The sequence below is a fragment of the Haematobia irritans genome, chromosome 4 (assembly GCF_050003625.1).
Source record: "Haematobia irritans isolate KBUSLIRL chromosome 4, ASM5000362v1, whole genome shotgun sequence".
NCBI lineage: Eukaryota > Metazoa > Arthropoda > Insecta > Diptera > Muscidae > Haematobia > Haematobia irritans.
The window spans coordinates 139,773,570-139,789,653 of record NC_134400.1 but is presented as its reverse complement, the minus strand read 5'-3'; positions in this window follow the sequence as shown (position 1 = coordinate 139,789,653).

Sequence of the window (16,084 nt, the reverse complement as noted above, 5' to 3'; positions counted from 1 at the left end):
AATTTTTATATGAAAAACTTCTTTTGCCCATATCTCCTAAACTAAGCGTCCTAGAGCCAAAAGGACTTTAATTCGTGACCACCCCCAAAAAATTGAAAAATCCACCCAAAACCTAAAAAATTGCAATTTTTATATGAAAAACTTCTTTTGCCCATATCTCCTTAAATATGCGTCCTAGAGCGAAAAGGACTTTAATTCGTGACCACCCCCAAAAAAATTGAAAAATCCACCCAAAACCTAAAAAAATTGAAATGTTTATATGAAAAACTTCTTTTGCCCATATCTCCTAAACTAAGCGTCCTAGAGCGAAAAGGACTTTAATTCGTGACCACCCCCAAAAAATTGAAAAATCCACCCAAAACCTAAAAAATTGAAATTTTTATATGAAAAACTTCTTTTGCCCATATCTCCTTAATTATGCGTCCTAGAGCGAAAAGGACCACCCCCAAAAAATCCACCCAAAACCTAAAAGAATTGAAAGTTTATATGAAAAACTTCTTTTGCCCATATCTCCTAAACTAAGCGTCCTAGAGCGAAAAGGACTTTAATTCGTGACCACCCCCAAAAAATCCACCCAAAATCCAAAAAAATTGAAATTTTTATATGAAAAACTTCTTTTGCCCATATCTCCTTAAATATGTGTCCTAGAGCGAAAAGGACTTTAATTCGTCACCACCCCCAAAAAATTGAAAAATCCACCCAAAACCTAAAAAAATTTAAATTTTTATATGAAAAACTTCTTTTGCCCATATCTCCTAAACTAAGCGTCCTAGAGCGAAAAGGACTTTAATTCGTGACCACCCCCAAAAATTGAAAAATCCACCCAAAACCTAAAAAAATTTAAATTTTTATATGACAAACTTCTTTTGCCCATATCTCCTTAAATATGCGTCCTAGAGCGAAAAGGACTTTAATTCGTGACCACCCCCAAAAAATTTAAAAATCCACCCAAAACCTAAAAAAAATGGCAATTTTATATGAAAAACTTCTTTTGCCCATATCTCCTTAAATATGCGTCCTAGAGCGAAAACGACTTTAATTCGTGACCACCCCCAAAAAATTGAAAAATCCACCCAAAACCTAAAAAAATTGCAATTTTATATGAAAAACTTCTTTTGCCCATATCTCCTTAAATATGCGTCCTAGAGCGAAAAGGACTTTAATTCGTGACCACCCCCAAAAAATTGAAAAATCCACCCAAAACCTAAAAAAATTGAAATTTTTATATGAAAAACTTCTTTTGCCCATATCTCCTAAACTAAGCGTCCTTGAGCGAAAAGGACTTTAATTCGTGACCACCCCAGAAAATTTAAAAATCCACCCAAAACCTAAAAAAATTGAAATTTTTATATGAAAAACTTCTTTTGCCCATATCTCCTAAACTAAGCGTCCTAGAGCGAAAAGGACTTTAATTCGTGACCACCCCCAAAAAATTCAAATATCCAACCAAAACCCAAAAAAATTGAAATTTTTATATGAAAAACTTATTTTGCCCATATCTCCTAAACTAAGCGTCCTAGAGCGAAAAGGACTTTAATTCGTGACCACCCCCAAAAAATTGAAAAATCCACCCAAAACCTAAAAAAATTGAAATTTTTATATGAAAAACTTCTTTTGCCCATATCTCCTTAAATATGCGTCCTAGAGCGAAAAGGACTTTAATTCGTGACCACCCCCAAAAAAATTTGAAAAATCCACCCCAAAACCTAAAAAAATTGCAATTTTTATATGAAAAACTTCTTTTGCCCATATCTCCTTAAATATGCGTCCTAGAGCGAAAAGGACTTTAATTCGTGACCACCCCCAAAAAATTGAAAAATCCACCCAAAACCTAAAAAAATTGAAATTTTTATATGAAAAACTTCTTTTGCCCATATCTCCTAAACTAAGCGTCCTAGAGCCAAAAGGACTTTAATTCGTGACCACCCCCAAAAAATTGAAAAATCCACCCAAAACCTAAAAAATTGCAATTTTTATATGAAAAACTTCTTTTGCCCATATCTCCTTAAATATGCGTCCTAGAGCGAAAAGGACTTTAATTCGTGACCACCCCCAAAAAAATTGAAAAATCCACCCAAAACCTAAAAAAATTGAAATGTTTATATGAAAAACTTCTTTTGCCCATATCTCCTAAACTAAGCGTCCTAGAGCGAAAAGGACTTTAATTCGTGACCACCCCCAAAAAATTGAAAAATCCACCCAAAACCTAAAAAATTGAAATTTTTATATGAAAAACTTCTTTTGCCCATATCTCCTTAATTATGCGTCCTAGAGCGAAAAGGACCACCCCCAAAAAATCCACCCAAAACCTAAAAGAATTGAAAGTTTATATGAAAAACTTCTTTTGCCCATATCTCCTAAACTAAGCGTCCTAGAGCGAAAAGGACTTTAATTCGTGACCACCCCCAAAAAATCCACCCAAAATCCAAAAAAATTGAAATTTTTATATGAAAAACTTCTTTTGCCCATATCTCCTTAAATATGTGTCCTAGAGCGAAAAGGACTTTAATTCGTCACCACCCCCAAAAAATTGAAAAATCCACCCAAAACCTAAAAAAATTTAAATTTTTATATGAAAAACTTCTTTTGCCCATATCTCCTAAACTAAGCGTCCTAGAGCGAAAAGGACTTTAATTCGTGACCACCCCCAAAAATTGAAAAATCCACCCAAAACCTAAAAAAATTTAAATTTTTATATGACAAACTTCTTTTGCCCATATCTCCTTAAATATGCGTCCTAGAGCGAAAAGGACTTTAATTCGTGACCAAAATGACTTTAATTCGTGACCACCCCCAAAAAATTGAAAAATCCACCCAAAACCTAAAAAAATTGAAATTTTTATATGAAAAACTTCGTTTGCCCATATCTCCTAAACTAAGCGTCCTAGAGCGAAAAGGACTTTAATTCGTGACCACCCCTAAAAAATTTAAAAATCCACCCAAAACATAAAAAAATTGAAATTTTTATATGAAAAACTTCGTTTGCCCATATCTCCTAATCTAAGCGTCCTAGAGCGAAAAGGACTTTAATTCGTGACCACCACCAAAAAAATTGAAAAATCCACCCAAAACCTAAAAAAATTGAAATTTTTATATGAAAAACTTCTTTTGCCCATATCTCCTATAATAAGCGTCCTAGAGCGAAAAGGACTTTAATTCGTGACCACCCCAGAAAATTTAAAAATCCACCCAAAACCTAAAAAAATTGAAATTTTTATATGAAAAACTTCTTTTGCCCATATCTCCTAAACTAAGCGTCCTAGAGCGAAAAGGACTTTAATTCGTGACCACCCCAGAAAATTTAAAAATCCACCCAAAACCTAAAAAAATTGAAATTTTTATATGAAAAACTTCTTTTGCCCATATCTCCTAAACTAAGCGTCCTAGAGCGAAAAGGACTTTAATTCGTGACCACCCCCAAAAAATTCAAATATCCAACCAAAACCTAAAAAAATTGAAATTTTTATATGAAAAACTTCTTTTGCCCATATCTCCTTAAATATGCGTCCTAGAGCGAAAAGGACTTTAATTCGTGACCAACCCCAAAAAATTGAAAAATCCACCCAAAACCTAAAAAAATTGAAATTTCTATATGAAAAACTTCTTTTGCCCATATCTCCTTAAATATGCGTCCTAGAGCGAAAAGGACTTTAATTCGTGACCACCCCCAAAAAATTGAAAAATCCACCCAAAACCTAAAAAAATTGAAATTTTTATATGAAAAACTTCTTTTGCCCATATCTCCTTAAATATGCGTCCTAGAGCGAAAAGGACTTTAATCCGTGACCACCCCCAAAAAATTGAAAAATTCACCCAAAACCTAAGAAAATTGAAATTTTTATATGAAAAACTTCGTTTGCCCATATCTCCTAATCTAAGCGTCCTAGAGCGAAAAGGACTTTAATTCGTGACCACCCCTAAAAAATTTAAAAATCCACCCAAAACATAAAAAAATTTAAATTTTTATATGAAAAACTTATTTTGCCCATATCTCCTTAAATATGCGTCCTAGAGCGAAAAGGACTTTAATTCGTGACCACCACCAAAAAAATTGAAAAATCCACCCAAAACCTAAAAAAATTGAAATTTTTATATGAAAAACTTCTTTTGCCCATATCTCCTAAAATAAGCGTCCTAGAGCGAAAAGGACTTTAATTCGTGACCACCCCCAAAAAATTGAAAAATCCACCCAAAATCTAAAAAAATTGAAATTTTTATATGAAAAACTTCCTTTGCCCATATCTCCTTAAATATGCGTCCTAGAGCGAATAGGACTTTAATTCGTGACCACCCCCAAAAAATTGAAAAATCCACCCAAAACCTAAAAAAATTGAAATTTTTATATGAAAAACTTCGTTTGCCCATATCTCCTAATCTAAGCGTCCTAGAGCGAAAAGGACTTTAATTCGTGACCACCCCCAAAAAATTTAAAAATCCACCCAAAACCTAAAAAAATTGAAATTTTTATATGAAAAACTTCTTTTGCCCATATCTCCTAAACTAAGCGTCCTAGAGCGAAAAGGACTTTAATTCGTGACCACCCCCAAAAAATTGAAAAATCCACCCAAAACCTAAAAAAAATGAAATTTTTATATGAAAAACTTCTTTTGCCCATATCTCCTTAAATATGCGTCCTAGAGCGAAAAGGACTTTAATTCGTGACCACCCCCAAAAAAATTTGAAAAATCCACCCCAAAACCTAAAAAAATTGCAATTTTTATATGAAAAACTTCTTTTGCCCATATCTCCTTAAATATGCGTCCTAGAGCGAAAAGGACTTTAATTCGTGACCACCCCCAAAAAATTGAAAAATCCACCCAAAACCTAAAAAAATTGAAATTTTTATATGAAAAACTTCTTTTGCCCATATCTCCTAAACTAAGCGTCCTAGAGCCAAAAGGACTTTAATTCGTGACCACCCCCAAAAAATTGAAAAATCCACCCAAAACCTAAAAAATTGCAATTTTTATATGAAAAACTTCTTTTGCCCATATCTCCTTAAATATGCGTCCTAGAGCGAAAAGGACTTTAATTCGTGACCACCCCCAAAAAAATTGAAAAATCCACCCAAAACCTAAAAAAATTGAAATGTTTATATGAAAAACTTCTTTTGCCCATATCTCCTAAACTAAGCGTCCTAGAGCGAAAAGGACTTTAATTCGTGACCACCCCCAAAAAATTGAAAAATCCACCCAAAACCTAAAAAATTGAAATTTTTATATGAAAAACTTCTTTTGCCCATATCTCCTTAATTATGCGTCCTAGAGCGAAAAGGACCACCCCCAAAAAATCCACCCAAAACCTAAAAGAATTGAAAGTTTATATGAAAAACTTCTTTTGCCCATATCTCCTAAACTAAGCGTCCTAGAGCGAAAAGGACTTTAATTCGTGACCACCCCCAAAAAATCCACCCAAAATCCAAAAAAATTGAAATTTTTATATGAAAAACTTCTTTTGCCCATATCTCCTTAAATATGTGTCCTAGAGCGAAAAGGACTTTAATTCGTCACCACCCCCAAAAAATTGAAAAATCCACCCAAAACCTAAAAAAATTTAAATTTTTATATGAAAAACTTCTTTTGCCCATATCTCCTCAACTAAGCGTCCTAGAGCGAAAAGGACTTTAATTCGTGACCACCCCCAAAAAATTGAAAAATCCACCCAAAACCTAAAAAAATTTAAATTTTTATATGACAAACTTCTTTTGCCCATATCTCCTTAAATATGCGTCCTAAAGCGAAAAGGACTTTAATTCGTGACCACCCCCAAAAAATTTAAAAATCCACCCAAAACCTAAAAAAATTGCAATTTTATATGAAAAACTTCTTTTGCCCATATCTCCTTAAATATGCGTCCTAGAGCGAAAAGGACTTTAATTCGTGACCACCCCCAAAAAATTGAAAAATCCACCCAAAACCTAAAAAAATTGCAATTTTATATGAAAAACTTCTTTTGCCCATATCTCCTTAAATATGCGTCCTAGAGCGAAAAGGACTTTAATTCGTGACCACCCCCAAAAAATTGAAAAATCCACCCAAAACCTAAAAAAATTGAAATTTTTATATGAAAAACTTCTTTTGCCCATATCTCCTAAACTAAGCGTCCTTGAGCGAAAAGGACTTTAATTCGTGACCACCCCAGAAAATTTAAAAATCCACCCAAAACCTAAAAAAATTGAAATTTTTATATGAAAAACTTCTTTTGCCCATATCTCCTAAACTAAGCGTCCTAGAGCGAAAAGGACTTTAATTCGTGACCACCCCCAAAAAATTCAAATATCCAACCAAAACCTAAAAAAATTGAAATTTTTATATGAAAAACTTATTTTGCCCATATCTCCTAAACTAAGCGTCCTAGAGCGAAAAGGACTTTAATTCGTGACCACCACCAAAAAAATTGAAAAATCCACCCAAAATCTAAAAAAATTGAAACTTTTATATGAAAAACTTCTTTTGCCCATATCTCCTAAAATAAGCGTCCTAGAGCGAAAAGGACTTTAATTCGTGACAACCCCCAAAAAATTGAAAAATCCACCCAAAACCTAAAAAAATTGAAATTTTTATATGAAAAACTTCTTTTGCCCATATCTCCTTAAATATGCGTCCTAGAGCGAAAAGGACTTTAATTCGTGACCAACCCCAAAAAATTGAAAAATCCACCCAAAACCTAAAAAAATTGAAATTTCTATATGAAAAACTTCTTTTGCCCATATCTCCTTAAATATGCGTCCTAGAGCGAAAAGGACTTTAATTCGTGACCACCCCCAAAAAATTGAAAAATCCACCCAAAACCTAAAAAAATTGAAATTTTTATATGAAAAACTTCTTTTGCCCATATCTCCTTAAATATGCGTCCTAGAGCGAAAAGGACTTTAATCCGTGACCACCCCCAAAAAATTGAAAAATTCACCCAAAACCTAAGAAAATTGAAATTTTTATATGAAAAACTTCTTTTGCCCATATCTCCTAAACTAAGCGTCCTAGAGCGAAAAGGACTTTAATTCGTGACCACCCCCAAAAAATTTAAAAATCCACCCAAAACCTAAAAAAATTGAAATTTTTATATGAAAAACTTCTTTTGCCCATATCTCCTTAAATATGCGTCCTAGAGCGAAAATGACTTTAATTCGTGACCACCCCCAAAAAATTGAAAAATCCACCCAAAACCTAAAAAAATTGAAATTTTTATATGAAAAACTTCGTTTGCCCATATCTCCTAAACTAAGCGTCCTAGAGCGAAAAGGACTTTAATTCGTGACCACCCCTAAAAAATTTAAAAATCCACCCAAAACATAAAAAAATTGAAATTTTTATATGAAAAACTTCGTTTGCCCATATCTCCTAATCTAAGCGTCCTAGAGCGAAAAGGACTTTAATTCGTGACCACCACCAAAAAAATTGAAAAATCCACCCAAAACCTAAAAAAATTGAAATTTTTATATGAAAAACTTCTTTTGCCCATATCTCCTAAAATAAGCGTCCTAGAGCGAAAAGGACTTTAATTCGTGACCACCCCAGAAAATTTAAAAATCCACCCAAAACCTAAAAAAATTGAAATTTTTATATGAAAAACTTCTTTTGCCCATATCTCCTAAACTAAGCGTCCTAGAGCGAAAAGGACTTTAATTCGTGACCACCCCAGAAAATTTAAAAATCCACCCAAAACCTAAAAAAATTGAAATTTTTATATGAAAAACTTCTTTTGCCCATATCTCCTAAACTAAGCGTCCTAGAGCGAAAAGGACTTTAATTCGTGACCACCCCCAAAAAATTCAAATATCCAACCAAAACCTAAAAAAATTGCAATTTTTATATGAAAAACTTCTTTTGCCCATATCTCCTTAAATATGCGTCCTAGAGCGAAAAGGACTTTAATTCGTGACCACCCCCAAAAAATTGAAAAATCCACCCAAAACCTAAAAAAATTGAAATTTTTATATGAAAAACTTCGTTTGCCCATATCTCCTAAACTAAGCGTCCTAGAGCCAAAAGGACTTTAATTCGTGACCACCCCCAAAAAATTGAAAAATCCACCCAAAACCTAAAAAATTGCAATTTTTATATGAAAAACTTCTTTTGCCCATATCTCCTTAAATATGCGTCCTAGAGCGAAAAGGACTTTAATTCGTGACCACCCCCAAAAAATTGAAAAATCCACCCAAAACCTAAAAAAATTGAAATTTTTATATGAAAAACTTCTTTTGCCCATATCTCCTAAACTAAGCGTCCTAGAGCGAAAAGGACTTTAATTCGTGACCACCCCAGAAAATTTAAAAATCCACCCAAAACCTAAAAAAATTGCAATTTTTATATGAAAAACTTCTTTTGCCCATATCTCCTTAAATATGCGTCCTAGAGCGAAAAGGACTTTAATTCGTGACCACCCCCAAAAAATTGAAAAATCCACCCAAAACCTAAAAAAATTGAAATTTTTATATGAAAAACTTCTTTTGCCCATATCTCCTAAACTAAGCGTCCTAGAGCCAAAAGGACTTTAATTCGTGACCACCCCCAAAAAATTGAAAAATCCACCCAAAACCTAAAAAATTGCAATTTTTATATGAAAAACTTCTTTTGCCCATATCTCCTTAAATATGCGTCCTAGAGCGAAAAGGACTTTAATTCGTGACCACCCCCAAAAAAATTGAAAAATCCACCCAAAACCTAAAAAAATTGAAATGTTTATATGAAAAACTTCTTTTGCCCATATCTCCTAAACTAAGCGTCCTAGAGCGAAAAGGACTTTAATTCGTGACCACCCCCAAAAAATTGAAAAATCCACCCAAAACCTAAAAAATTGAAATTTTTATATGAAAAACTTCTTTTGCCCATATCTCCTTAATTATGCGTCCTAGAGCGAAAAGGACCACCCCCAAAAAATCCACCCAAAACCTAAAAGAATTGAAAGTTTATATGAAAAACTTCTTTTGCCCATATCTCCTAAACTAAGCGTCCTAGAGCGAAAAGGACTTTAATTCGTGACCACCCCCAAAAAATCCACCCAAAATCCAAAAAAATTGAAATTTTTATATGAAAAACTTCTTTTGCCCATATCTCCTTAAATATGTGTCCTAGAGCGAAAAGGACTTTAATTCGTCACCACCCCCAAAAAATTGAAAAATCCACCCAAAACCTAAAAAAATTTAAATTTTTATATGAAAAACTTCTTTTGCCCATATCTCCTAAACTAAGCGTCCTAGAGCGAAAAGGACTTTAATTCGTGACCACCCCCAAAAATTGAAAAATCCACCCAAAACCTAAAAAAATTTAAATTTTTATATGACAAACTTCTTTTGCCCATATCTCCTTAAATATGCGTCCTAGAGCGAAAAGGACTTTAATTCGTGACCAAAATGACTTTAATTCGTGACCACCCCCAAAAAATTGAAAAATCCACCCAAAACCTAAAAAAATTGAAATTTTTATATGAAAAACTTCGTTTGCCCATATCTCCTAAACTAAGCGTCCTAGAGCGAAAAGGACTTTAATTCGTGACCACCCCTAAAAAATTTAAAAATCCACCCAAAACATAAAAAAATTGAAATTTTTATATGAAAAACTTCGTTTGCCCATATCTCCTAATCTAAGCGTCCTAGAGCGAAAAGGACTTTAATTCGTGACCACCACCAAAAAAATTGAAAAATCCACCCAAAACCTAAAAAATTGAAATTTTTATATGAAAAACTTCTTTTGCCCATATCTCCTATAATAAGCGTCCTAGAGCGAAAAGGACTTTAATTCGTGACCACCCCAGAAAATTTAAAAATCCACCCAAAACCTAAAAAAATTGAAATTTTTATATGAAAAACTTCTTTTGCCCATATCTCCTAAACTAAGCGTCCTAGAGCGAAAAGGACTTTAATTCGTGACCACCCCAGAAAATTTAAAAATCCACCCAAAACCTAAAAAAATTGAAATTTTTATATGAAAAACTTCTTTTGCCCATATCTCCTAAACTAAGCGTCCTAGAGCGAAAAGGACTTTAATTCGTGACCACCCCCAAAAAATTCAAATATCCAACCAAAACCTAAAAAAATTGAAATTTTTATATGAAAAACTTCTTTTGCCCATATCTCCTTAAATATGCGTCCTAGAGCGAAAAGGACTTTAATTCGTGACCAACCCCAAAAAATTGAAAAATCCACCCAAAACCTAAAAAAATTGAAATTTCTATATGAAAAACTTCTTTTGCCCATATCTCCTTAAATATGCGTCCTAGAGCGAAAAGGACTTTAATTCGTGACCACCCCCAAAAAATTGAAAAATCCACCCAAAACCTAAAAAAATTGAAATTTTTATATGAAAAACTTCTTTTGCCCATATCTCCTTAAATATGCGTCCTAGAGCGAAAAGGACTTTAATCCGTGACCACCCCCAAAAAATTGAAAAATTCACCCAAAACCTAAGAAAATTGAAATTTTTATATGAAAAACTTCTTTTGCCCATATCTCCTAAACTAAGCGTCCTAGAGCGAAAAGGACTTTAATTCGTGACCACCCCCAAAAAATTTAAAAATCCACCCAAAACCTAAAAAAATTGAAATTTTTATATGAAAAACTTCTTTTGCCCATATCTCCTTAAATATGCGTCCTAGAGCGAAAATGACTTTAATTCGTGACCACCCCCAAAAAATTGAAAAATCCACCCAAAACCTAAAAAAATTGAAATTTTTATATGAAAAACTTCGTTTGCCCATATCTCCTAATCTAAGCGTCCTAGAGCGAAAAGGACTTTAATTCGTGACCACCCCTAAAAAATTTAAAAATCCACCCAAAACATAAAAAAATTTAAATTTTTATATGAAAAACTTATTTTGCCCATATCTCCTTAAATATGCGTCCTAGAGCGAAAAGGACTTTAATTCGTGACCACCACCAAAAAAATTGAAAAATCCACCCAAAACCTAAAAAAATTGAAATTTTTATATGAAAAACTTCTTTTGCCCATATCTCCTAAAATAAGCGTCCTAGAGCGAAAAGGACTTTAATTCGTGACCACCCCCAAAAAATTGAAAAATCCACCCAAAATCTAAAAAAATTGAAATTTTTATATGAAAAACTTCCTTTGCCCATATCTCCTTAAATATGCGTCCTAGAGCGAATAGGACTTTAATTCGTGACCACCCCCAAAAAATTGAAAAATCCACCCAAAACCTAAAAAAATTGAAATTTTTATATGAAAAACTTCGTTTGCCCATATCTCCTAATCTAAGCGTCCTAGAGCGAAAAGGACTTTAATTCGTGACCACCCCCAAAAAATTTAAAAATCCACCCAAAACCTAAAAAAATTGAAATTTTTATATGAAAAACTTCTTTTGCCCATATCTCCTAAACTAAGCGTCCTAGAGCGAAAAGGACTTTAATTCGTGACCACCCCCAAAAAATTGAAAAATCCACCCAAAACCTAAAAAAAATGAAATTTTTATATGAAAAACTTCTTTTGCCCATATCTCCTTAAATATGCGTCCTAGAGCGAAAAGGACTTTAATTCGTGACCACCCCCAAAAAAATTTGAAAAATCCACCCCAAAACCTAAAAAAATTGCAATTTTTATATGAAAAACTTCTTTTGCCCATATCTCCTTAAATATGCGTCCTAGAGCGAAAAGGACTTTAATTCGTGACCACCCCCAAAAAATTGAAAAATCCACCCAAAACCTAAAAAAATTGAAATTTTTATATGAAAAACTTCTTTTGCCCATATCTCCTAAACTAAGCGTCCTAGAGCCAAAAGGACTTTAATTCGTGACCACCCCCAAAAAATTGAAAAATCCACCCAAAACCTAAAAAATTGCAATTTTTATATGAAAAACTTCTTTTGCCCATATCTCCTTAAATATGCGTCCTAGAGCGAAAAGGACTTTAATTCGTGACCACCCCCAAAAAAATTGAAAAATCCACCCAAAACCTAAAAAAATTGAAATGTTTATATGAAAAACTTCTTTTGCCCATATCTCCTAAACTAAGCGTCCTAGAGCGAAAAGGACTTTAATTCGTGACCACCCCCAAAAAATTGAAAAATCCACCCAAAACCTAAAAAATTGAAATTTTTATATGAAAAACTTCTTTTGCCCATATCTCCTTAATTATGCGTCCTAGAGCGAAAAGGACCACCCCCAAAAAATCCACCCAAAACCTAAAAGAATTGAAAGTTTATATGAAAAACTTCTTTTGCCCATATCTCCTAAACTAAGCGTCCTAGAGCGAAAAGGACTTTAATTCGTGACCACCCCCAAAAAATCCACCCAAAATCCAAAAAAATTGAAATTTTTATATGAAAAACTTCTTTTGCCCATATCTCCTTAAATATGTGTCCTAGAGCGAAAAGGACTTTAATTCGTCACCACCCCCAAAAAATTGAAAAATCCACCCAAAACCTAAAAAAATTTAAATTTTTATATGAAAAACTTCTTTTGCCCATATCTCCTCAACTAAGCGTCCTAGAGCGAAAAGGACTTTAATTCGTGACCACCCCCAAAAAATTGAAAAATCCACCCAAAACCTAAAAAAATTTAAATTTTTATATGACAAACTTCTTTTGCCCATATCTCCTTAAATATGCGTCCTAAAGCGAAAAGGACTTTAATTCGTGACCACCCCCAAAAAATTTAAAAATCCACCCAAAACCTAAAAAAATTGCAATTTTATATGAAAAACTTCTTTTGCCCATATCTCCTTAAATATGCGTCCTAGAGCGAAAAGGACTTTAATTCGTGACCACCCCCAAAAAATTGAAAAATCCACCCAAAACCTAAAAAAATTGCAATTTTATATGAAAAACTTCTTTTGCCCATATCTCCTTAAATATGCGTCCTAGAGCGAAAAGGACTTTAATTCGTGACCACCCCCAAAAAATTGAAAAATCCACCCAAAACCTAAAAAAATTGAAATTTTTATATGAAAAACTTCTTTTGCCCATATCTCCTAAACTAAGCGTCCTTGAGCGAAAAGGACTTTAATTCGTGACCACCCCAGAAAATTTAAAAATCCACCCAAAACCTAAAAAAATTGAAATTTTTATATGAAAAACTTCTTTTGCCCATATCTCCTAAACTAAGCGTCCTAGAGCGAAAAGGACTTTAATTCGTGACCACCCCCAAAAAATTCAAATATCCAACCAAAACCTAAAAAAATTGAAATTTTTATATGAAAAACTTATTTTGCCCATATCTCCTAAACTAAGCGTCCTAGAGCGAAAAGGACTTTAATTCGTGACCACCACCAAAAAAATTGAAAAATCCACCCAAAATCTAAAAAAATTGAAACTTTTATATGAAAAACTTCTTTTGCCCATATCTCCTAAAATAAGCGTCCTAGAGCGAAAAGGACTTTAATTCGTGACAACCCCCAAAAAATTGAAAAATCCACCCAAAACCTAAAAAAATTGAAATTTTTATATGAAAAACTTCTTTTGCCCATATCTCCTTAAATATGCGTCCTAGAGCGAAAAGGACTTTAATTCGTGACCAACCCCAAAAAATTGAAAAATCCACCCAAAACCTAAAAAAATTGAAATTTCTATATGAAAAACTTCTTTTGCCCATATCTCCTTAAATATGCGTCCTAGAGCGAAAAGGACTTTAATTCGTGACCACCCCCAAAAAATTGAAAAATCCACCCAAAACCTAAAAAAATTGAAATTTTTATATGAAAAACTTCTTTTGCCCATATCTCCTTAAATATGCGTCCTAGAGCGAAAAGGACTTTAATCCGTGACCACCCCCAAAAAATTGAAAAATTCACCCAAAACCTAAGAAAATTGAAATTTTTATATGAAAAACTTCTTTTGCCCATATCTCCTAAACTAAGCGTCCTAGAGCGAAAAGGACTTTAATTCGTGACCACCCCCAAAAAATTTAAAAATCCACCCAAAACCTAAAAAAATTGAAATTTTTATATGAAAAACTTCTTTTGCCCATATCTCCTTAAATATGCGTCCTAGAGCGAAAATGACTTTAATTCGTGACCACCCCCAAAAAATTGAAAAATCCACCCAAAACCTAAAAAAATTGAAATTTTTATATGAAAAACTTCGTTTGCCCATATCTCCTAAACTAAGCGTCCTAGAGCGAAAAGGACTTTAATTCGTGACCACCCCTAAAAAATTTAAAAATCCACCCAAAACATAAAAAAATTGAAATTTTTATATGAAAAACTTCGTTTGCCCATATCTCCTAATCTAAGCGTCCTAGAGCGAAAAGGACTTTAATTCGTGACCACCACCAAAAAAATTGAAAAATCCACCCAAAACCTAAAAAAATTGAAATTTTTATATGAAAAACTTCTTTTGCCCATATCTCCTAAAATAAGCGTCCTAGAGCGAAAAGGACTTTAATTCGTGACCACCCCAGAAAATTTAAAAATCCACCCAAAACCTAAAAAAATTGAAATTTTTATATGAAAAACTTCTTTTGCCCATATCTCCTAAACTAAGCGTCCTAGAGCGAAAAGGACTTTAATTCGTGACCACCCCAGAAAATTTAAAAATCCACCCAAAACCTAAAAAAATTGAAATTTTTATATGAAAAACTTCTTTTGCCCATATCTCCTAAACTAAGCGTCCTAGAGCGAAAAGGACTTTAATTCGTGACCACCCCCAAAAAATTCAAATATCCAACCAAAACCTAAAAAAATTGCAATTTTTATATGAAAAACTTCTTTTGCCCATATCTCCTTAAATATGCGTCCTAGAGCGAAAAGGACTTTAATTCGTGACCACCCCCAAAAAATTGAAAAATCCACCCAAAACCTAAAAAAATTGAAATTTTTATATGAAAAACTTCGTTTGCCCATATCTCCTAAACTAAGCGTCCTAGAGCCAAAAGGACTTTAATTCGTGACCACCCCCAAAAAATTGAAAAATCCACCCAAAACCTAAAAAATTGCAATTTTTATATGAAAAACTTCTTTTGCCCATATCTCCTTAAATATGCGTCCTAGAGCGAAAAGGACTTTAATTCGTGACCACCCCCAAAAAATTGAAAAATCCACCCAAAACCTAAAAAAATTGAAATTTTTATATGAAAAACTTCGTTTGCCCATATCTCCTAAACTAAGCGTCCTAGAGCCAAAAGGACTTTAATTCGTGACCACCCCCAAAAAATTGAAAAATCCACCCAAAACCTAAAAAATTGCAATTTTTATATGAAAAACTTCTTTTGCCCATATCTCCTTAAATATGCGTCCTAGAGCGAAAAGGACTTTAATTCGTGACCACCCCCAAAAAATTGAAAAATCCACCCAAAACCTAAAAAAATTGCAATTTTATATGAAAAACTTCTTTTGCCCATATCTCCTTAAATATGCGTCCTAGAGCGAAAAGGACTTTAATTCGTGACCACCCCCAAAAAATTGAAAAATCCACCCAAAACCTAAAAAAATTGAAATTTTTATATGAAAAACTTCTTTTGCCCATATCTCCTAAACTAAGCGTCCTTGAGCGAAAAGGACTTTAATTCGTGACCACCCCAGAAAATTTAAAAATCCACCCAAAACCTAAAAAAATTGAAATTTTTATATGAAAAACTTCTTTTGCCCATATCTCCTAAACTAAGCGTCCTAGAGCGAAAAGAACTTTAATTCGTGACCACCCCCAAAAAATTCAAATATCCAACCAAAACCTAAAAAAATTGAAATTTTTATATGAAAAACTTATTTTGCCCATATCTCCTAAACTAAGCGTCCTAGAGCGAAAAGGACTTTAATTCGTGACCACCACCAAAAAAATTGAAAAATCCACCCAAAACCTAAAAAAATTGAAACTTTTATATGAAAAACTTCTTTTGCCCATATCTCCTAAAATAAGCGTCCTAGAGCGAAAAGGACTTTAATTCGTGACCACCCCCAAAAAATTGAAAAATCCACCCAAAACCTAAAAAAATTGAAATTTTTATATGAAAAACTTCTTTTGCCCATATCTCCTTAAATATGCGTCCTAGAGCGAAAAGGACTTTAATTCGTGACCAACCCCAAAAAATTGAAAAATCCACCCAAAACCTAAAAAAATTGAAATTTCTATATGAAAAACTTCTTTTGCCCATATCTCCTTAAATATGCGTCCTAGAGCGAAAAGGACTTTAATTCGTGA